Source organism: Lepisma saccharinum, chromosome 1, assembly GCF_977018435.1.
Source record: "Lepisma saccharinum chromosome 1, izLepSacc3.1, whole genome shotgun sequence".
NCBI classification, from domain to species: Eukaryota; Metazoa; Arthropoda; class Insecta; order Zygentoma; family Lepismatidae; genus Lepisma; species Lepisma saccharinum.
This window is the reverse complement of record NC_139229.1, coordinates 115,266,797-115,290,803: the sequence shown is the minus strand read 5'-3', so window position 1 is coordinate 115,290,803 and position 24,007 is coordinate 115,266,797. Positions and strand designations below refer to the sequence as shown.

Sequence of the window (24,007 nt, the reverse complement as noted above, 5' to 3'; positions counted from 1 at the left end):
TTGAGAGCAGCGGCGGTGCTAGGATTAATCATCTAGGGGTGCTGAGGGGGTGCGGAATTAAATTTAGTGGGTGCGACATTGAAAATAAAGAAAACATGAAATGTAAATCATGCATTAATCAACTCTTAGTAGTCATCTATGAAAATATGCTAATAAAAGTGAAGAATACGAGCGGATTGCTTCATTTTTGCCTGCTTTTAGCACAACAACGACTTTTGGAAATTTGAAAATAACAGCTTGTTCAAGGGAGGCACAATTGGAGGATTTTTTTCCATGGAGAAGCAAGCAAGGCAAGGAATTTTTCCACGGAGAGGGGTCGATATATTTTTCCCCCCAATAGTGTTGCTCACTCCTTCTAAAAAAAAATCCTTCAGTTTGAAGTTACCATGTTCCTGCAATGCTCTTATAATAATTAACATAAATGACCACGACTGAAATGTACAATTCTAGATTGACATCCATTGTTTTAAGTCCACTTTATGTACATGCTAATCGGGACTGGACCTACAGTTTAAAGTGGGATTCGAACCACTATGTGCCTCCACCAGGTACCGAACCCGGTATCCCTTTGATTACAACCAATTGAGATACAAACTTCACTTCTTAATCAGATGTAAAATACGTTGTATAGATGACAACTGTTGAGTATTCAGTTTGTGTGTGTTGGGCAAAAGAAAGAAATCGCTACTGTGCAACCTAAAGTTCTGCAATTTTAAAAAGAAAATAACACAATATATAGGAAATCATGCAGTCACTTTCATGTAATTATCAACTCACTTTTTTGGACTACTTCACTTTTCTGGAAATGTTCCGTTGATTTGTTACTCCTCTCTTTAAATGCGTTCGTTTGACATAATACATAGCCTACCTTTCGCCTGCCCAGATGCTGTTGTGGTATCATGACAAAACGCTATGTGTACAGCAACGTCATAGTTAAAAATTATTTGGACCGCACTGTCTCCCCAACAACGAACTATAACATTTCTTCGCGAATTTTTGCCTCTTCGCAACAGTCTTTGAAAAAGTCTGAAATGGTACGTCTACTAGAACAAATAGAAAGAATTAACAAGAAACTTCGTCACCGATTCAACTCGCGTTAAATTATTTCCCGAGAACGACCTGATGATACTCGAAAGGAACTGAACGTTTCGTTCCAATGCGACTTGAAGAAAACAGGAAGAATACATAGGCGAGAAAACAGGAATAATACATAGGCGAACAACAAAACCGTGTATCAACAGTGCAAAGGAAAACACACAATAACTGACACTGAGCTACATACATTTATCGAAAAACACAAACATACTACTTGAAACACAAGAAGGAGCAATTCTTAACAACAATTCTGAAGAAATAGAGACATATAGACTGCCGACAGTATAGGAAAATAAATGCAGAATCTCTTTGAGAGTAGGATCAAGGCTTGCCTGTTGTAAATAATAACAGCAGTCTCACACCAGTACCTAACACTCAGCCCTCAATGGGACAACGATATGACATTGTACGGGGCAATGTTTTCGGCAGACTATAGGTTTTGGATTGGGTGTGCTGAAGGGTGTGCGGAAGAAAATTAAGGGGTGAGCAAGCACCCCCCTCGCCCCCTCCTGGTTAAGAGACATGAGTTTTGTTATGGAGGAGTGCGTGAATTTGAGAACGAAATGATGCAATCTTTTGCTATCGATTCCTTACGAGACCGGAAAGAACTATTTATCTACAAATATTTAAAAAAATAAACGAATGACACAATACGATTTGCTTATATCACAGGAGGGGAAGACTATTTATATATATATATTCTCGTCCCGTGAATATATATAAATCTAGCGGCAGCGCTGATGGGTATAAACGAGGAAATGAGGCATTGTTTTGTCTATGCTGCACTTTTATTTCAATCCTGACATCATATTCTGGAGTATTTTTTTAAAAAAGAGAGAAAAGTAAGTCGAATTTGCAGTTGGAAGTGGATCTTTAGACCAATTAATATCCTAGATAAAAGGGTAAAGTTAGCCCTGCACATTGCAACATAGCGTGAGGGTGCATGTGGAGGTAAGGCCCCACACATTCACAATCTCGGCTATTTGTGGAGATGATGTGATCAGCATCACACTCCGGCCACTTCTACTAGTGTTGCCCACGAGACGAGACAGGACGAGACTTTGGTCTGTCCCGTCCCGTCTCGTGAAAATGCTGTCTCGTCTCGTGTCTCGTCTCGAAAATATTCGTTTGTCCCGTCTCGTGTCCCGTCTCGAAGGGTTCTGTCCCGTCTCGTCTCGTCTCATTTTGTCTCGTCTCGTCTCGTAAAAGTGATCCGGGATATCATGCCAACAAAAGTCAAAAGTAGCAGAAACACGAAATATTTTTCCGGAAAGTGGGATAAAGCTCCAAATATTTTACCCATTGCGTGGTGAGAATAAATAAGGTTCGTTAATCATGAGGACATTAATATTAAAAATGCAGTTTGTTGGTTACTGATTGCTAGGTATCTTATGAAATCTACCTTGTGGTTTTTCTGGCTTCCATACAAGAGTGGCCTTTTCATTACTGCTATACCTTTTGGAAGTTTTGAAATGTTTTCTACTAGACATTCTTTCTTTCTGAATGTCGAACTTCCGTGCACTATGAAAATGTACATTTCTTCTTTAAATTCTAAGCTTGGCGCTCGGGAGCAACAAAAAAGTTTTTTAAATGTGTAGTACGAACACAAAAGACTATTTAAAATTTCAATACTTAGTATATTACAAATAGAAAGCATTTATTGTTTTTAATATTGTTAAACATCTTCTATGACATAAGTTTCAAAAAGTGTTTCTTTGTGATATTGTGCTGTTTCTTATGCTCAGCTTATGACGCACATACTTCTTTGTTTTCTCTTTAGCCTCTAAGTCAGATGCCACCAGCGCTTGATCTAATTTATCCTTCGGCAGGCACGCATCTAGAAATATATGTCGCGGGAGGGTGTCCGAGCCAAGTATTTCAGAAAAAATGATAATAATAACATTAACGACAACAATTAAGCAAATGTTTAAATTAATACATTAATATAATTCATAGGTCTATTCACTTGAATATGTAAATTAATCAATTCTATTATTGTTATTACATGAAATGTTACAAAGATTGTAGAAGAATAGTAATATAACAGCACGGATATTAGCTTACGTGTAGTTAAGATCGCCTAAATTTGCATAAAAACAACTGTCCTGGCATAAAGTTTAATGTCAAAAAAGGTGATGAATTGAATATTTGCTAAATAACAAAAAAGGATGTTAAGTCCACTTGACGAAAAATAAAATTCCTGATTAATATTTTATTCTCATTATTATAAGTAGTAGTGTACATCTTCATTGATACTGTCATTCAAAGCCGTATGATCGCAATAAAATCCTTGTTCGGCATGAAAAAGTAACCCTCGATTATGCTAAAGAAATATATTTTTGTTTAGCTAGATCAAGGCCCCAGGAGGATGCAAGAAGCCGTTCCTGCAAAAGTGTATGTTGTACGAAGCGAAGAAACGTGACAAAACCACCACGTATGGAAAGCAAACCTGCATATATTTTATATCGCACATTTACAGAGCCGTGCCTCCTGAAGTTATAAAAATCCCAACTTCAATGATTCTTTTAGACATGCTATAGTTGAAAAAAATATGTTTAGATGCACCAAAAGTGCATCATTATCAGATTATACATATAACGTGTTATTGGAATCAACATATTTGTGTAAATTGGGTGCCTCCCCGATTACGTAGTAATAACGTCGAGGTCTTGTAATCAAGGGTCCCCGCGTTCGATACCCAATGGAGGCACAAAGTGGATCGGATCGCACTTTAAACTGTAGGTCGGTTCGCGATTTAGCCTATTTGTGAATGAAGTGGACTTAAAACCCAATATCAACCTTAAGAATATTAGAACCCACTAATTCACCTTCAGCTAAGTCAAATTTCACATATCCCTCTTCATCCTCGTTCATAGACTTCCTGCAATACTCTTGTGTTGCATCCCACCAGGTGCGAAAAATGTGAAGAGTTATTCTTTCCCTGTACTGCGTTATTTCTTTTCATAAGAGTAAGGCTAAATTCTCGTTTTATCTGAATTTTTTAAAAAATGTGCGAAATACGTCTCTATCTTTAAACAACCACCCTTTCTCATGTATGTGTAAAATAATCCCACTCTGTCTCAGAAAACCTCTTCCTACGATCAAATGAAGGAAACAACTCTCAAGTCTCAACAATTATAATTTTTGCTTAAATTTCCTATAATTTATACAAACAGTAGCACACATCACGTCCTTTGGTGCAACACAGTCAACAGCTAATGTTACTTTACTCGTACTAATAAATTTACTTCCAACCAGTGACGGGGCCAGGGAAATGTGACTGGGGGGGCGGAAGGCTGGCAACAAAATATTGTAAGGGGGCAGTCATATTAAAACGCCCGAAAACACTACACATATATATACATATATAATAATACTTATAATAATAATAATAATAATAATTATTATTATTATTATATTCATGTATGGTGTTTTGTGTTTGTCTTTTATTTAGAGTGGACGTTTACTGCCTAAATTTACTTCTTGATTACGAGTTTATCTCCACATGATTCGTTTTAATAAAGACATTAATTCTTTTTTATTGATAAGTTGCGTTGTCTCTAGTGGCCTATTTCAGTATTGGAAGACATTCATAATTTTATAATTCATCGTCTTTCTTGAGATGAAACTACTGATATAAATATTTTAGTTATAAGATATTAATATAAATGACGAAAAAATGCTTCGAAGAGTTTAATTTTCTTGCAAAATAAACGTGACTTTGGAAGAAATGAATCTTCTTAAGTATTAGAAACAATGTGAGGCACGTCTCCTGTAGGAGAATTCTGCTCTATGTGCTTTGGAGAACACATTGCCCACCTTTGGTACGTCCAGGACTTGACATTTCTTCTCAATGGCAAGAACAGTCAAATGAGGCAGTTTGCATCCAGCATCCTGTTTCGAGCAAACCTTTTCAAAGATTTTAAGGACAACCATCTTCGTAATGCTGAAGAGTTTTGGGCAAAATTTGTGTTTCACCTTTCAGGGAAATGTTATCACAGGATAAAAAAATCAGACAAAGGTTACAGTTATCTCATAATTCAACAAATATTCTGACCCTGGCATTACTTACTCTTACTCTACCACTCCAACGTATGTCAGTGCTACACAATTACAGGCATCTATGGGGTTCATGGAAAGAAGTTCTTCGATTTTGATATGTACGAGAAAGAGCGAACCTGCATCCAATGATTGAAGAGTGGCAAATCCTAATAAGCGTTATTTTACCTGCCCGCGATATGTTTTGAATCGAATTTTAAGTGTAATTTGCATTTTAAGGTTCACGTTCAATACATTTCCAAATAATTTCCCCTCATTAACTTCAAGAGTATCGAAGAAATTCCCTTTGTTACGGTTTCCTCAGACTCATCATCTCGAAATTCAAGTCCCTGAATAGTAAGAAACCGCGATGAATCCACAACAACTGACATGTAGTGTCGGGTTTTCTCCGATCACCTTTGGTCCTGGGTTCGATACCCAGTGGAGGCACTTTAAACTATAAGTCCAATCCCGATTGGCTTTTCTGTGCATAAAGTGGACTTAAAACATCAAATCAACCAACCAAATAAAATCTTGAATCAACTTTGAATGTCTTTTAATAGTTAGCGTTGTCACTAACGACCACGATTAGAATAATTTGCCCATACTACAGATGATGTCTTGTGGTCCTGAAAATATTCGTGATGTTTTAAAACCATCCACATTCAACACTTTTTCCCAGTTCTTAAGACTGGTTAAAACTTAGGTTAATCTCGGCTATTACAGGACATAAATGAATGAATGAGAAATCACCTATGCCCAGGTCGGTGCTCGAATCTTGAACGAAAGTCACATACACATACCTATATATATACTAAACAAATTAATATTTGTTAATCAAGTTGGTATTATAAGCAGGAAAGTGATATCATGCAGAATACACCACTTTGAAAAGGTGGTCGTCACCATAATATTCTAAAAATTTCGCGACCCGTGCAAATAATCACGTGGTAAAAACTTGTCATGGTTCCCTGTAAACACTAAAATCACCAAATTACTTCTTTCCATAACACCCGTATTTTCTCCTCCTCTTTAGCTCTCAGCTGTTCGGAGTGGGATAATGCAAGATTATTTGTCCCTAATTATATCTTTCTCTTAGTCTTGCTAATATCTTGGACTCCTTAATAACTTTCCCAACAACTCCTTATCAATTTGTACTGCCATGTTTCCCACAATGTTTTTCCTACTTCCTAATAACATTCACTTCTGTACACACTTTGATGTAAAAATTAAATAATAATAATAAACCCTATCCGTCGGTCCGTTTATCTTTCCAACCTATAGAGCTGAGACTATGTTTACAAGATAAATCTCGGACTCAGATACTCCACGATCTTTTGGCCCCTCCTTCCACCTTCTCTACCTGCCCTTTTACTTGATGTTATTCAGAATTGTATTAGTATCTGGAGTACTATCGTAACATAAAGTTATTAACCTGGAATAAATTGAAAAATAAAAATGGGGAGTAACCCTGTGTTTCGAAAGAGTATTGAAAATAAGTTTAGGTATTCATTCATTCATTACTCTCTCTAGAATAGTCTTCTTTTGACTTACCACGCGCTTATCAACGTTTCTAATTGAAATACCTTTTTCCAAGCAAACAAGTATTTGCAACTGATTAAATATTTTGCTTTTATTTTTTCGAGACATTCGAGACGAGACGAGACTTTTCAAAAGCCGTCCCGTCCCGTCTCGTGTCTCGAAAACTAGACGAGAAAGGCATTCCGTCTCGTCCCGTCTCGAAAACGAGACGAGACACGAGACGAGACGGGACATGTCCCGTCCCGTGAGCTACACTAGCTTCTACCTCACTCCAAAGGTACCTATTCATTAGATACTGGGTAAACCCCAGAGCCGTTTCATTCAGGGACGTTGCTGGAAAAGTTCCCACTTGATATCGCCCTCTCCGAAAATCGAACCCGGGTCTCCCGCGTGGCTGGATCTTAAAGTACTAATTAAAGTATATCTAAAGTATCATGTGGCCGCGGTAACGCGTCTGACTACCATGCTAAAGGTCCCGGGTTCGATCCCCGGCCGGTTCAAATCCGGGAACTTTTCTAACGGTGGAAGCGGCCCCGGCGCCCACCCAGCGTCGAATAAAATGGGTACCTGGGGGAAACCCTGGGGGGTAAAGGCGGTCAGGGGCGTGATGCTGATCACATCACTCCCACTCACGACCGGATCAAGAAAGTGTGGGGCGTTACCCCCACACCCTCTATACGCCTTCTTGGCGTGGTGCTATGCACAGGGGAATACTTTACTTTACTTTTTTTTTACTAAAGTATCATTAATAAACATGTATTTATAATACCCGTCATCCTTCATACAACCGTAAGAGCTTTAGATTTTCTTCATTATCCATAATTGTGGTAGAATTTCTGGTACGTGAATGGTGGAAGAAACCGTGAAAACAAACAATTTGAAACCTACTTCCCCCATTTGGCACTAAGCGAAAAGGCATTTGAAAGATATAAAAATAGAGAGGAATATTGTAATAATTTCATACAAAGCATCTCTGGAGATCCTTGTAATGAGATCATTTTCATCCTGTATTCATCGTGGACCCCAGACTTGCCTAGAGAACGGTTGACCAACCTGTTATTGACTGCACTCCTAATAAAAGAGAGATCCGATAGAACTTTCCCCTCACTGTTTGCGATTTTCCAGTCATAAAATGGAGAGCTTTTCAACATTTGTTCCTACATATTCGGAATGAGAGAGAGACACGTAATTCTTCAAACTCAAAAAAAAATCTTCTTTTGATAAAATTGATGTTTTTACAATGTTGCGGTTATTTCGACCGTGAATCGGTACAGTTTAATATTTCCACTTGGCGGTTAAAAAATCGTGTAGAGTATACACGAGTATCTGTACGATCACATTTTCTTCTACAGTGTTCTATCTGCCCTGTAATATTCTCTTTGGCCCCTTGTGTGTAAGCATTCTATTCCCGTGACGATTGAAATTCAGAACTGCGCATGCTAAGACAAGCAAATTAATAATAGTATGAGCCATGGTGAGTTCCATACGCGGCACCAAGCGCGAAAACGGACGCACTGAATGGATACTGGTAATACACATACGCTCAATACATTCCACGCACAATGGGGTATCTATGGAAGGGCTTGTGTGAGCCATATACCCCCTCCCGCCCCCGATTTCGCCCAACTTATTTTTCTAAAGAACATCAAGTTCAAGAGCAACGCGCTACGACGTCAGGGGTCCTGGGTTCGAATCCCGGCCTAGTTGTTCTTTATGAGTGTACCTTCATCAATGTCATCATATCATCACTCACATTCATCTTCGCGATTAGCCAAAAATAGCAGAAAAACGAAGCAAATAAGCCAAATCAATCCAATCAAGTTCAAGAAAAAGATGGCAGTTTTGGAACCCAATCGCCGCCACTGCTAAAGACCAATACATTTTACAAAAATAATCGATAAAATTATGCCTTTGCAAGCTTGAGATTGGCCGTATGATAAAAAGAATAAAACAATACAGATAAATAACTGCTCTGTAAAAAGTTGTTCATACAACAAATCCTAGGAATCCAATTGCTATTAGGCTATGGCATTCCTTAGAGATTGACGGTCTATATGACGGTCAGTTTCTGCTGTCGTCCTTAAAAGAAATTACCATGACCGTTTTTAAAGTATTAACGGTTATTAGTAAGTTAACCTAATCAATGTAATTTTAATGGTTCAGTTTTTAAAAATATAATTATGATGCAGGAAACTGCAATTAATACATAATCTATCTTTACACATGATGAAATGTTCAAATTTATATACAAAAACGGTTGCTACTTGTTTATGTAAAGTAACAAGCAGACTGATAAATTTTAACGGTATGATATTGTAATTTTTACGGTAACTTCTAAGTGTATGGACTCAGTTGCTTACAATCTCCTCGCCCCATTCCAGAACGTACCCCGTAGGCGTTCATGGTAACAAACCCCACCTCTTTCACTCAGCTTTTAAAAAGTGTCAAATACATTAAAAGATGGTAAAATGCAGAACTGTTTTCTAAAATAATAAAAAACCTAGAATCCCCACTAACGGCGATGTTATTCCCTTACGAAATTGCTGGATAACGGCTTCCCTGCCCCCCCCCCCCCCCCGTGTCGAAAATCTAGCATCCTACCTGTTTCAAAGCAACTGCCTTCCTAGTAGATTATAAGCTAATAGAATAATAGAACTGTTGAATAATGAGTTCTTCTATGTATTGTCACGTGAAGTATCTTATTTAAGTCAACGCACTGCCATATATCATTAGCAGTGAATTCCCACAATCCGTCTCCGTGCAATATCGAACTACCTAAGATAATAAAAAAAAGACGGAGTTAATCCACAACGTGGCACCACATAAACGTAAATCAAGGTAGACTGAATGCATTATCGTCCCTTGCAGATACTAGTAGTGTGTCACTGCCGCATAAAGGAGCAGGATGCATTCTTAATGGCCGAGTTCTTCATTCGTGGCCATTGTCACGTCATGCAAAACCCTGAGTCGTCCATTGTTGTGTGAAAGCACTGCAGGCTGACAGAAAAGAAAAGGAAAGTCTTTGTTTCTCGGCCTGGTCGTTAATTTCATGGAGATCTGAGATAAGCTGTTACATAGAGACAGGACGTTTAGAATTTTCCAGTGCGTTGAGTGGTCTAATCACGATATCCCACTGAAAAGTTCCAGTTTTGGGACTTGGCCTGGTCATGGTTGTCTCTTCGTGTGAGATACCTTCAACAAATGCAACAATCATCATTAATCTTCATCGTCGCGATTGAGTAAATATTGAAGAAATGCGATCAAATAAAAGGAAATTATTTTAAAAAAATAAAGTTCTCACAAAGTTCCCACATAAGTAAAGTTTTCAAAAAGTAGGGCTACGCAAATTTTCAATCTCGGTCATTTTTTGGAGGTAATGTGATCAATACCATGCTCCAACCTCCTCGATGGCGTAGTAGTAACGTTGCCTCCTTGTAATCGATACCCGGTGGAGGCATATGGCACAGACGTTCGGATCACACTTTAAACTGTAGATCCAGTCCCGATTAGCATTTCTGTGCATAAAGTGGACCTAAAAATTCAATCAATTAATTCAATTCCACGCTCCGGCGGCCTTTAACCCTTAGGTACTCATTTATTTGCGGTTGGGTGAACCCCAGGGCCGCTTTATGTAGGAACCAAACCGGAAAAATTCATACCTTAGATCACGCACTCCTGGAATCCAACTTGGATCTTCCGCGTGGCAGTCAAACGCCCTACCGACTAGAATGCCGCAGGTTTTATGAGTTCCCAAGAATTTTACTCTTCCTATGAAGAAAGAAGAAAATCTTGTAATGATATTTTCTTTAGGCAGCGTGTGAGCGTGTGTGTATACACAATGCTTAAACAATTATAACCGTAGTATGGAATGATAAACGCAAAAGGGTCATTCCATGTCAAATCGACCAATTTCAGAAAAGTTTCCGGATCATGGTTTCTTGATTTGGATGAAATTTGGCATGAAGGTTCAATCATGTCTGGAAGGCTTGTATTCGAAATATTAGGTTCCTCCGAGAAATAGTTCTAGAGTTACAGCCTGTGGAAGAAAGTGATGCGCATCAGAAATGTAATCCAAATATGAGAAATGAGCCTCAGAGCTAACTTCAGGACTCGATAACTTTGGAACTATTGATCACAGCCTAGTGGTATTTACACATCAAACAATCCCCTCACAAAATAACACGTGTATTGTATCAAAACACCCTCAGCTTGTATACGTTAGCAAATAAAATAACCCAAAATATGACTTAAAAAGCCTTACGTGGCAAAAAATGTATATTTTGTGTGCCTGCTGTTACAACTGTAATCCAACCAGGAAGGTGGCATTAATTTTTCTAGTAACCCTGATGTGTAACTACGAATGCCATATTTACAAATTATAGCTTGTTTTTTTTTCAGTACAGTCTCAGCTACACGCCTATTGTTGAAAAGATCCAATTTGCACTAACCAAATAGAAGAAGAAGAAGACGAAAGTTAATAATCTTATTTTTTCTTTACAAAAATTTCAGTTTCGTTGAGCTCCCACGTAGGCAACGCCAAGACGCGAGGGTTCAAAACAGTTACTGCGTATTGCCTAATATGTATTTCATTCTCGTAGCAAGAATTGTGCACTTACTGATGACACTTTTGTAGAAAAATATTTTCAAATATAAAAGCCATGCTTTTTAACGGGAAATTCAAAATTACAACAATTGCTATCTCGGAAACTATGAATCCTATAGTTAAAAATTATATCTCGTTTTCTATCGTACACACTAGACAATACGCCCATGATAGAATAAAATTAATTTTCATTTATCAAGTAGAAGAAGACGAAAGTTAAATAAAACTATATTTTTACGACATTTAAGTTTCATCAGGCCCCCACATTGGCAACACCGGAACGTTATGATTTAAAATGGAACCTGCATATTTCCGGATATATGTTTCATTCTCGTGGAAAGAATTGCGGACTTGCTTCTGATACTTTCGGAGAAAAAATATAGTTTTTAATGTAAATGCAGTAATTTTTTTCGGAGCAAATTGCACCCCCTCCCCCCAAATATATTCAAAATCAAATTGAGCTTTACAAGAACATAGGAAGGAAGTTTCTATTCATAGAAGAACTATATGGCAAGTCCTGTACAGTTTTCAGTGTAACTCAACCTAATAGTTGTTTGAAGTACCTACAGTTAATCGTAATGTGAAACAAAGGTTGCATTAAAATGTAGGAAATATAATAAGAAAATACGGATGAAAGCATCGACCACTGGATAGAAATAGTGTGGCAACCAGTCCAGTACCCAGGATTTTTGTGGGGGGGGGGGCAAGCCTAAAACCTTGGTTATATACTTTATATATATATATATATATATATATATATATATATATATATATATATATATATATATATATATATATAATATTGTAATTGTCATGAAATATATGTCAATTATTAAATGTTTAATTAATATCATTAATTTATTAATTATTTTTATATATATTTATAAACATATGTAAACAAATTAATTTGCTACATTTATAAACTAGCAAATTAATTTCTTTAACGACTGGTTCAAAATGTCAAGAAATTAGAAGATAGGTGAAATGTTTTTTTAATAAGTGTTAGATATTATGTATTTAATTATTGCTTTTTATTAAAAATGATAATGAAATTTTCATGCATTTATTGTGTTATGTTTTATAATGGTGTAAATTTATTAATGGTCTCTCGAAAGGAAATGTTTCCTTATCAGAGTTGTAGCTAGAGATTTCAGCACCCAGGACGAGAATGATTTTCGTACCCCCTGCACCGAATTTGCACCCCCCTTACCTATATGTAGGTGGCATACTTAGACAGCGTAAAAATTTTATGTACTTACTCTTTTCCGTTGAATCCTATGAAAAGAAAACTTAGCATTCAAGAAATGTGGCTAATAAAAGGACAGTCGGTTGTGCATCCCACACCATCTTCATTGAAGCAGTGTGTGTTATTGTTCACATCCGCAAAATCGATTGAAAATTAAAGATAACTAGGTGGAGGGACAAAAAATGAGAAACTTTAAGAAGACGTTAGTTTTCTATTAAATTAACGTTTAAGTACTATGTTTTATTCCCGACGAAAGGAGGTGAGAAATGGAGGAGAAATGACTGGTCGGTCTAATTTGTATGTTCCAGGGGTCTAGGGTGACAATGACAACCACCTTCGCAGCTACGGCTCCATTTCTTACTAGTCCAATTTGATATAATTTTAAAATCTTATCTATGGCTGTAAAAGTACATTTTTACCCCCATGCACTCTAAAGAAAGAGAGAAAGAGAGAGAGAGAGAGAACAAAAGATGTATGCAACGTTCACACATGGGAGACATCATTCTTTGTTATTCCTTCTTTGTATGGTGAAGTGTCCAGACCAAATTGGAACATTTAGTAGATTCGCATAAATGGTTATAAAACTAAAATTACTAATATAGTAGACTGCAGACTTCTGGAGTCTGCCTCTCTCCAGAGACAACCCATTCATTTATGCAAGAAGAAAATATAAATTCTTGCAAAATCTTCAAAATTATCCATGTTATTTTTGTAGGTTTGCATCAAAATATTTCATGGCTCGAGGGGGGGGGGGTCATGCACCCCTTGCCCCCCACTGGGTACGGGCCTGGAGGCAACATATGGTGGTGACCTACACATAAGTTACCTCTAATTTGACACAAGGAGAGCGTACGGTCCGAAGTGTTCTCTTGTTGTTGTTTCTATGTATCGTTATATAGAAAGCAGAGCAAAAACTAATTTCGGATTCATTGATTGGATTGGTGTTTTAAGTCCACTTTTTGCACAGTAAGGCTAATCGGGACTGGACCTACAACTTAAAGTAGAATCCGAACCACTATGTGCCTCCACCGGGTACTGATTTTGGAAACTGAAAAACTAGATGAGGGATGAAGAACCTGCAGTGATGACTTGAATGCATAGAGGGGAAAAAGGCCGAGCTTATTTGAGTCTTTTTCTGTTTGTTTAGGTTGAAAATTATCTACACCTAAGTCAAATAATACAAATAAATAATCAAAATAGTGACAACTTTGATATTCAGTATTACATTTTTGCAAACACTATTCATAACCGTTGTGATAACTCCAAGCGCACATACACCCCATGGTACACATAACTACTTCTTATTTTTCATCCATTGTTTCTACAACTTGTGGTTAATCGTGACAACGATATTGAATGATGCATGGATGGAATTGTTGAAGAGACACTCGGAAATGAACACCCACGTCAGGACTCGAACCCGGACTCCTGAGACTAGTAAAAATTCTTACAAACTAGTAAAACAATGTTTTTGTGTCTGTTTCTGCATGAGCTTTTGCAAAATAAAAGAAAACCACGGACCTGGGCACAGGTTGATAAAAAGTTCAATATTTTAAAAGTAAACTAAAATTACGAGGTAAGTTGGAAGATATAAGGAAAACAGTGCAGGCCTTTAGCGAAAGCAAGAGCAAAAATACAGTAACCACGCAGATGTTGCTGAAAATTAATAAAATATTCATGAAAAATGTGTCCGTGAGCGCTAAACTGCCTGCGAAAGGATCACGCACACGGCAGTGTAAAAACAAATAACATTCTTTCCTCTCACAGATGATGGTTGTTGCTAGAAAAATATGAAACAATAAGTCTCTAATGAAAGTTCCCAGTAATTAAAAAATAAGCAATTACAACGTTACTGCTATAAAATCAATAATATATTAACATACAATGGGAGTGGAAAAAGGAACATGTGCTCGGCGATATTTATCATCATCAATTCTTAATTCACTCAGTACAGTGCTGTACTGCTATGACGTACCGCATTCCAGACGAAGCATGTGGATACGAAATTTTCAAGTACCATTGAGGCTTATGGCAGTCTACAGGCTTCACGGTGCATGCTACGTTTAAAATTCAAGCACTTTAGATTGAAATCCACACATTTCGAATCAATTTCTCCTCTTTCCATTTCTCGCTGTATGGACTAATAACGGAGCTGTGCTGTGGAAACTGACTTTTTAATCACTCTGTATATTAGTTTCAATCCTATTAAATTGTAATAATATTTCCATGTTAGAGCCCTTTGCTCTTCTAATAAAATAAACATGGAATAAATTAGAGCATTTCATCGAGTAAAATTCATGAGCGATATCATATCAATTATAGCACTAATATTTTCCGGCTCCCTTTGGTTGTTTAACTATTGTAAATAAAACTGGGGTGTTAAATCTACAATTTCACTTGTATTTCTATTATTCACCGTCGTTTTCTACAACTTTTGGATTAATCCCAATGATAAGGATGAGGGATGGTTAGGTGAAAGTGATGAAAGAACACTCACAAGTATACCGATGCCCAGGCCAGGACTCGAACCCGTGAAACTCTGTGACGAGATCAAAAATCGACCACAAACGCACTCGACCACCTATATCGGTCACGGTATCACGATGAAGGTGGTGTGAACAGCACTACTCTCCAGCTTCGTTTACCATCAGGTATCACTCATTGAGATGTTGTGTGAGCTCCAGAGCCGCTTATGCAAGCTACAATTAAGAATGTGCATTGTTGTCATTTAAGGAACGCTGTTATATATAGCTATTTGTATATTGATAATAATAATACGAGTAATATTGTATTAGTGGATTCATATAGAAACTACAACACCGAGAATTTTGACTTCACACTCGAATGGTTCCAGTTAAGAAACCAATTTAACATGGCTGTCTTAGTGACATATTTACCGTTTCGGTCAGTTTTTTAAAAGCGTCGCTCACTATTATATACCTCTAGTTAGCCTCTATTATATGCCTCAGCGTAACTGGAACCTAACTTTGGGGGTGGGGTTAGATCATGAAACTCAGGTCCCAAGTTTGCGAGGATCCTCTTCGGCTATGCGTCCCAGTCTTCACACTATATAATTGCGTTACAATTGTGCGTACTATAGTAGCATAATTACATTTAAGAATTTGTAAATCGATAAGCAATGACCACTATATTTTTATATTTGTTTCGAGCATATTTCGGAACGTGGGCTGAATCCTGATACCCCCTTAAATACGCCACTGGTGATTTAGATATAATCCTCCTGGCTCAACTTCCTGTTCGTTTGATACCAATTCGTAACAGAGATGCCAGAAATCTCAAGCGTTAGTCCGGCAAGTTACGAAAACCTGTTGAATTGAATTCCGCCTCTCTCTCTCTGTCGGCTTTCGTCACGGAATCGCCTTTCAGCTTCCCCAACCGGGACCAACGCAAAATATCGACAGTCAACGGAAGTTTTGAATAGGATAGGGGAGAGGAAGAGAAGAGGGGCGAAAAAGTTCTTACACAAGTGTGGCAGTGGGCATGCGTGCAACCCCCACACCTCCGGTTAACTTTAAAACCGGATCGAGAACGGAAGGGACTTGCAGATTCCGGCGGGTTCCTCGTTGACAACATTGCAGCTGCTTCCATCTAGTGGCGGAACCAGGAAGTAGGCAGCCGCTCGTCGTCTCCAAGTTCGCAACAACTCTTCCCTTCTTAGCACAACAGGTGAACGCTTGAAAATCATGTGTCTGTTTTCGTATACTCGTCCCTTTATTATTAGTATTAGTATTGTTGTTGTTTTTCTAACTTTTGGAAGCAGATTGTCAGAAGTTACAACCAGTTCAGGCGGATTTTTTTTTTAATTTTTTTAGTTTGGACATGAAAAGGCGTGAAAATTTTACGTGCAAAGAATATTACGAAATCTAGACAAAGACTTGCTCCATTGTAACTCATTGTCCATTTATTAATGCACAGAGGCTATCCGCAACGTACGAATTTTATTATATTCAGAAACGACCAACGATAGTGTAATTCTTGGAATATTTTTCTAACTTTCGAATTAACACAACCGTGCGAAACGATGCAAAATATTTTTAAAGACATCAACTCGTGGTCAAAATCAAATACCCTTTGCCGGGAAAGATTTGATTTTTGTTATTAAGCGCCGCTTTTCTGCAACTTTTCGCTAATCGCGATGAAGAAAATGAGTGATGATAGGATGCACTTGATGAACGACATTCACAAAGAACACCCATATCCAGGCCGGTATTCGAACCCGTGGTATCTGGCGTCCTAGCACGATGTGCTAACCACTCCGTCGTGGAGGTCGGCGTTGTCGGCAAAGAGTTTTACAAACCAACTTAAACACTTCTTAGAGGTCATTGGTTCAATTTCCTGTCTAAGTATTTCAGTGGTTTTAAATTCTTATGTCTTGTTGCTCTTGTAAGAACGCACACTTATGCAAACTGCATGCATTTCTATCCGTGTTGAATATCAATGGCCGAAACTTAAAGGAGAAACAATGCAGGAACGCCAGAGGAGCGCACGAAGAAATTATGCAAGATAGGCAGAACAGGCTTTTGCGTAGCTAAATAGTTTTGTTCGATTCCAAGTGGAATTCACCAAAATTTCGGTTTTTCTCAGCATCATGAGGACAACTGGGGTACCACTTGAAAAAGAAGTAACCGTATCCTGTATCGGAAGCCAGAAAACAGCGGCGATGGGACTCGACGCGATGATCACGCACTAACCAACGAATATCCGTTTGGCAGACCTGGCCCTCAGAGAGCTGTTGCGCCACTTACTTTAGGTTAGGTGTATGGAAAACGGAGCTTGATCTATTGATTCTGAGCCGGGGCCTACTGATAAAGCATCAGTGGCATCATTGATTTTCTTCACTAATTTTCATTTGTAATTGTTCAGTAAATTTGTGCAGTTTTCATAATGTTAATGTTATAGATTCTAAAATAATGAGATGCTGGAAATGACCAGAATTTGAACGCGAACTTCACTAAAACTTCGTAAAATACCCTCTAAAATTCATTAAAGTAAACGTGCGTGTAAAAAGATGTAAAGTATAATGCAATATATAGAAGATGGTTATTCAAACAGAACTATAACTTCAAATACAATTGCAAATTATTCAGGCAAGTACTATATTTACATTTAAAAGGTTAATAATATTTTGAAAGTGTTAAGTTTCTTTTAACATCTAGCCGACCACCGTGGCGGAGTGGTTAGCACATCGCGCTAGGACGCCAGGGGTCCCGGATTCGAATCCCGTCCTGGACATGGATGTTTGTGAGTGTCCATTCATCAATTTCATCATGTCATCACTCATCCGCATCTTCGCAAATTAGCCAAAAGTGGCGCAGAAAGCGAAGTAAAATAAAGAAGACAAATCAATCAACCAATCAGTCGATTTTAACATATAGACAATAATCACAATAATTGTGGAATTACGTTCAGTTCGTTCAACAAATAAAATATATTGAAAGGATGTGCATTATTTAAAAAAAAAAATTAACTTATTAACTAAATTATGTCCCTTCTAAGGTAAATTCAACATTCCAGCACCACAAATAAAAATTGTATATATCGCAACTTGTATTTCCAATTTTCTCAAAATTTACAATACGTTGTGTGTGTGGGCGTTTGTGTATGTATATCGTGGAAAAATGTTAGGTGGATTTTCAATGTTAGTCGCCTGGCGTCTCTAACCTGCATCACAAATTATATAATTCTAATAATTTATCGCTACATTGGCAACTGTGTTGTAACTTTGGCATGGAGATCGGTTTACAGCCACTTTTGTTGAAAAAACAAAAATTTCCTCATTTTGTAGTTTCCCAGATACTTCATTGCATTGAATTGTTGTCCTAAGTCCACTTTATGCACAGATAGGCTAATTGGGACTGAATCTGAACCACTATGTACCTTCACCGCGTATCGAACCCAGGACCCCTTGATTAAAAAGCGACGACCTTACCACTACTCTATCGGTGAGGCACAACACATCCTTGAAGTATCTGAGGAAACATACAAATATGATTAGAACATCTACTGTGTTTCCTCCTTTTATACAATCGTTCCTTAATTTCTTTGTCATGTCAAATTTGCATTAAGGTATTAGTAACTTGCATTACGGACCTAATATTCAGTTTTTCTGCTTTGTATATTGTGAATTGTGTACTATATCTATTACTGTTGATCAAGTTTGCGCTAGTCGAATTCAGTTGCGGAGTGGTTAGCGACGAACACTATGAAACGGGTTCCAAGTTTAAACACTGGGTAGAATTGTGCTTAGTTGTGTTTGTTCCTTCATCTATATCGTCAAATCACCATTCTTCCTCGTCTTCGCCATTGACGTAGAGAGATATAAAGATGACGTTAATTAACACAAGATTCACGCTGGAAGAAGAGTAGAAATCTCGTCTGTTCTTTTCTGGGCAAGAGATAGAAGAGAATATTTGTGCCAATTGTAAACATAAACATTTAAAACATAGTTGGTCTAACGTTTAATTTATCCTTGCAGACTGAATAGCAATACTTTCCTTCTGAATTTCTTATGTCAATGCAACAAGACACTGAACATCGAGAAGTCATGGACACCATGGGCGTGCGCACTGGGGGGAAGGGGGGGGGGCGTCCGCAGATTTTTTTCAACGGAGGGACAAGCAAGGTATTTTTTGAAGGGGTATATTGTCCCTTCAAAAAACACCACTTGGATTTGAAATTATCGCATTAATGTAAATTACTATGACTGAAATCAAATTATACGTGTGAAATATATACTTTACGTTGACATTCGATTTTTAAGGGGGAGGTGTGGCCATCCTTGCTCCCCCTTCCAGACGTCCATGTCCCTACATTATTATACTTTCAGCTAGAAATTTAGTGTAGAGGAATCTTATTGCGGTTATTAAACGCTACTCTTAAAGAAAATAAAGTATTTTCAAGCCGATTAAAGTTCAAAGCAACTTAGGGGGAAGAAGATGCACTGGCGCAACCACAGGGGGCCAATGGGCATTGCCCATCCCCAACCTCCGACGGAAATCAATTCTAGTGGGGCAAGGGGGGCAAACAATGAGGTAAAAGAAAACAAGACTAGTAGAATCTGAGAGTAGCAAGACAAAAGGATACTCAAGACGGAATTAGTTCTCAAGTCTGTCTTGCATTATTTCTTCCAGACGGCGAAGAGCTACCTGCAGGGTGCCACAAAAGCAAATTGCCCCCCTCGATATCAAATTTTATACAAATAAAAATACATTTCGTAAAATTTTCTTGCTCGCTTCGCTCGCAGTCTCTAGTTTTCTTACAGTCTTGTCAAGTTCAGAGCCGTACTAGGGGGCGGCGGGAGTTGGCCCTATGTGCCGAAAGATTTAAATGAAAAAAATTGTAAAAAAGAATGCCATGGCGCCCCACGATATATTTTGTGCCATATTAAATCAATATTGTTTACAGTTTGCAAAAAATTTGGATATAATAATTTTCTTGCTCGCTTCATTCGTAATTTTGTTGTTTTCTGTAGTGCATCGTAAATTTCCAGAGAGAGAAGTTATAACTACGAAGTACTTCAGACTCCTGCTGCTAAACAGTTTTGTCTTAAATGCATCAACACAATTGTTTGGAGAAAAAGAGCGCGGTACATTTCAGATACAATTTATTTATTCGTTATGGTGCCTCTATGTTGTTGCATTATATATATATATATATATATATATATGCCCATCAATGAAATTTCTTTTCCGACTGAACTTTCATCAAGGCTTAATCAGAGGGTCTGCGCACGCCTGTGAAGGACATGTGCCACAATATTTTCTCATTCAGTACCCGTCTTCATGGACTATTTCTATTTTGAATGTTTTATTTCGCTTTTTCTACTTCTTAGGTTAAACGCGATTATAAGAAAGAAAGATAAACCGATGAAATTGATGAAGTATGTGCTACCTTAGCGCGCGCGCCTATGTGTTTGTTATATAGCATATATGTATAGCGCATGTATGTGTGTGAATGTCCACACATACGCAGTGTTTCTCTCTAGGCCAAAGTTTCCCGTACTATTCAGAAATTGGTTTTTATTGAGATACAAGTCACAATAATAAAACAAAGTGTTCCTCTGTGCTTTGCACCACGCCATGAAGGCGTATAAAGGTGTGGAGTTAGGGACCCACACTATGTTGATCACGGTCGAAGGTGGGGATGATGTGATGTGATGTGATCAACACCATGCCCCTGGCCGCCTTTACTCCCTATAGTCTCCTCCAGGTACCCGCTTTATGTGACGCTGTGTAAACTTAGAGCTACTAAAATACTATGGATAGTGTGTTCCTACATATTTATCTATATTAATTTCGTTAACACAGCCAATCATTTTATTATAATCTCAGCCATGGGAAAATATGACACGGTGACCACCAGAAAAAGCAATGTGTGTGTGTTCATACATAATACTCCACAAACGCACAAAATTATATTTGTATAAATGTAATATTGATGTCGATCAATTCTACACATGGAAAGTTGTTTTACAGAAGTATGATCAACATAATTACCGGACTCTTTATTAAATATATTTGTAAAATAGTGAAATATTTTGATATTGGGTTATATTACGTATCTTTTGTGTTACTGTTGATTGAAGGAACTAATACTCTGCTGTCTCGAAAATTATCGAGCTTCCTTTGCGAAATAGAATTCCGTCTGTAATGCACTTCCATTGTTCAATTCTAGATTTCTTCCCTTGCATGCCTCAACGCCTGAGTTCTATGCAACCAAATTTACAAATAACTTGTGATGGATTGCATACGCACAAGGATGAAACCGGGTCAAATCCTTCGAATTTTACACGAATATTTCATATTGTCTGCGTGGACCTCCTCGAATTAGTAACTCAGTCGCCTAGTTATCAAGAGGTCCCAGGTTGAATCCCCGGTGGAAGCACATATCTGTGCATAAAGTAGACTTAAGCAAACAAACATTGTCTAGGGGACTGTATGCATTTATTTTGTTAATTTTATTTTACGTGGCTTTTGATCCTCTTTGGAGTCCCGGGTTCGATACCCAGTGGAGGCACAAGTGGTTCGGATGCCACTTTAAACTGTAGGTCCAGTCTCGATTAGCCTTACTGAGCATAAGTTGGACTTAAAATACAAACTCAATCACTCAATAAAATCCTCTTTGGGCTCATTGCCCAAATCCAGATGAGGATTAGGCAGCGTTGATGAAACGACGCTCATAAACGAACTCTAGTGGCAGGGTTGGAATTGGAAGTCAATACCTTGAATTGGAGGATGATGAGCAGACCACTGAACACGCTCGGCCACAGGGGCAGCAAGGGACTTTATGAAAGCAGTTACCACGGATATTAATTTTTCTGGTTCTCTAATCCCCGAAGGTAGCAATTAGCTGCGATGAATAACTTTAACAAATCAAATTTATAGTGTGCGTACATTCATGAGCTATGTAGGTTGCACCATCCATTTGCTTGAGGTGTCGAGAACCAATGAAAAATGAAAAGGGGGAACAAAGTACTTACAATCACTAAGAGCAATGTATTCACCCATATGATATGACGATTATTTTGGTCGGGTTGTCAATTGCTGGGAATGCATTTTTCTTAAGCTTACTGTAAGCACAGAGGCTAATCGATATATTCGTGGCTCTGTTTATTGTCCCATGTCCATGCATTATTGGCCCACACTGATCCGGTATGTAGTTCGTATGATTGCCATGCTATTGTTTACCGGGGTGAGTGATCCCAGGAGGGATTTTTTTGACTGACCTTGCAGAAAGCAAGGCTCGTCCAGCCTCTAATCAATGGATACCTGGGGTAACCTTGGGGGTAGAGCTTGAAGGAGCGTGGTGCTGATCACATCACTTCAACTACGAAATAGCTCGAGAAGGCGTCTTTTTTCCTTCACGGCACAGTGCTGTACAGGGGATACTTTTACCTTTTACCTTCTCTTCTTTTAGCATCAGTACATTATGGTTAATTTCCTAAGTTTTTCTCAAATTTTAAAATATTCAAACCTAGAATGTACGTACAATTTCAAACGTAGCGTAAACAATAGAGCGCAGTGATCGCAAAGGACACCCACAGCTTGTCGAGAGCAGAAATGGTCCAGGTCGGAAAAAACAGTTCTCTTTAACGGTCTCATGTTTGGGAAATGCGCAACTTCTACTTGAACCAAATATAATAATGAACCCGAAGAGTAAAATAAATGCATGTGACGGAGTGATTGAATTATATATTTTGGGTGCGTCGGCACACTTGGCAATTTTGCATCCTTCACAATATACGGGCAAAATCCCTTATCTAAAACTCTTACTTTATTGTTAACAGTCGATTGTAAAGAGTCCCTTGATTGATTGAATTGGTGTTTTAAGTCCACTTTATGCACAGTAGGGCTAATCGGGACTGGACCTACAGTCAGCAGTCAGTGGCGGATCTACAAATCTTAGCCCCCCGCAAATTATTACCAAAAGCCCCCCTCTACCTACCTACTTTTACACACACACACATTATATAATTACACTCATATATATTATGTGTGTGTGTAATTCTTGATCTCATGTTGACAAAGTCACATACAAGGGCCTACAGGGTTAGTCCCTTAACACTCCCTATAAAAAGTAAAGGAATTACGCTGGGTACATGATAGAAACAGGTTAGGCTTAGGACGAACCACATTGGTATGTTCCAAGCGGACGTCCGTCATATTGGTGGCCGCCATATTGAATTCAGCTCAAAACTTCTAAATGGGAAGGGGGTGTTGTGCAAAGGGGGGAGACAAAGCTAAGTAAACCATACATACTGATTTCTTTCTGCTTGCGGGCGGGGGGAGCAAAGTTTATTTTTTTTTTTAAGTTGGGACCTAATGCACTTGAATTATACTTTGAAAAAATGTAATATGGAATTATACAACATTATTCTTTACATGTAACTTTTGTCTGAGAATTTGATTACCATATTCCGTTTATAATACTTATTCCTACCATCCTTTATAGGAGTTTAATATCATCACATATACATTACATAAAAAAGGGAAGGCCCAAGATAAAATTTTCATCCAGGCCAGGTCGATTTTTGGCACCCCAACTGTTCACCCTGTCCCTCCCCGCCTGAACTTTCTACTCTGGTCTTACTACTTTCCACCTTTGGCTAATACAAAACATCACCGTGCTGTATATGTATTTACGGTTCTAACGACAATAAATAATAGCTTTGTGTTTTCAATTCCTTAATGTCAAAGAACGCGTATATTGTAGGTTGATATCAAAATAACAGTAGCCTTTTAGTCTATATTGCTACATAATTTTGCAATATACATTTGTCATTGAGAAGTAACTTCAATCAATTTTTTCTAAACAAATCCAAATCTTTATAAAACAAATATCCACATTTATGTAATCAGAAATAAAGATTTGGCTCCACTAAATCGGGCGGTGCACCGGGCATTCGCTTGGGTCGCCCGGCCCTAAATCCGCTCCTCCATACACACATATACACGTATGGTTTT

The 24,007-nt window shown here is 38.0% G+C and overlaps 1 protein-coding gene across 1 annotated transcript in view; it reads left to right on the top strand.

Moving 5' to 3' along the window:
* Window positions 1-16,099: 16,099 nt before the first annotated feature.
* The window catches only part of LOC145986867 (uncharacterized), a 95,846-nt gene continuing 87,938 nt past the window's right edge, over window positions 16,100-24,007 (top strand). The window contains exon 1 of the mRNA XM_083121339.1: window positions 16,100-16,211. The gene's annotated coding sequence lies outside the window, so the exon portion shown is untranslated. The remainder of the gene's footprint in view (window positions 16,212-24,007) is intronic.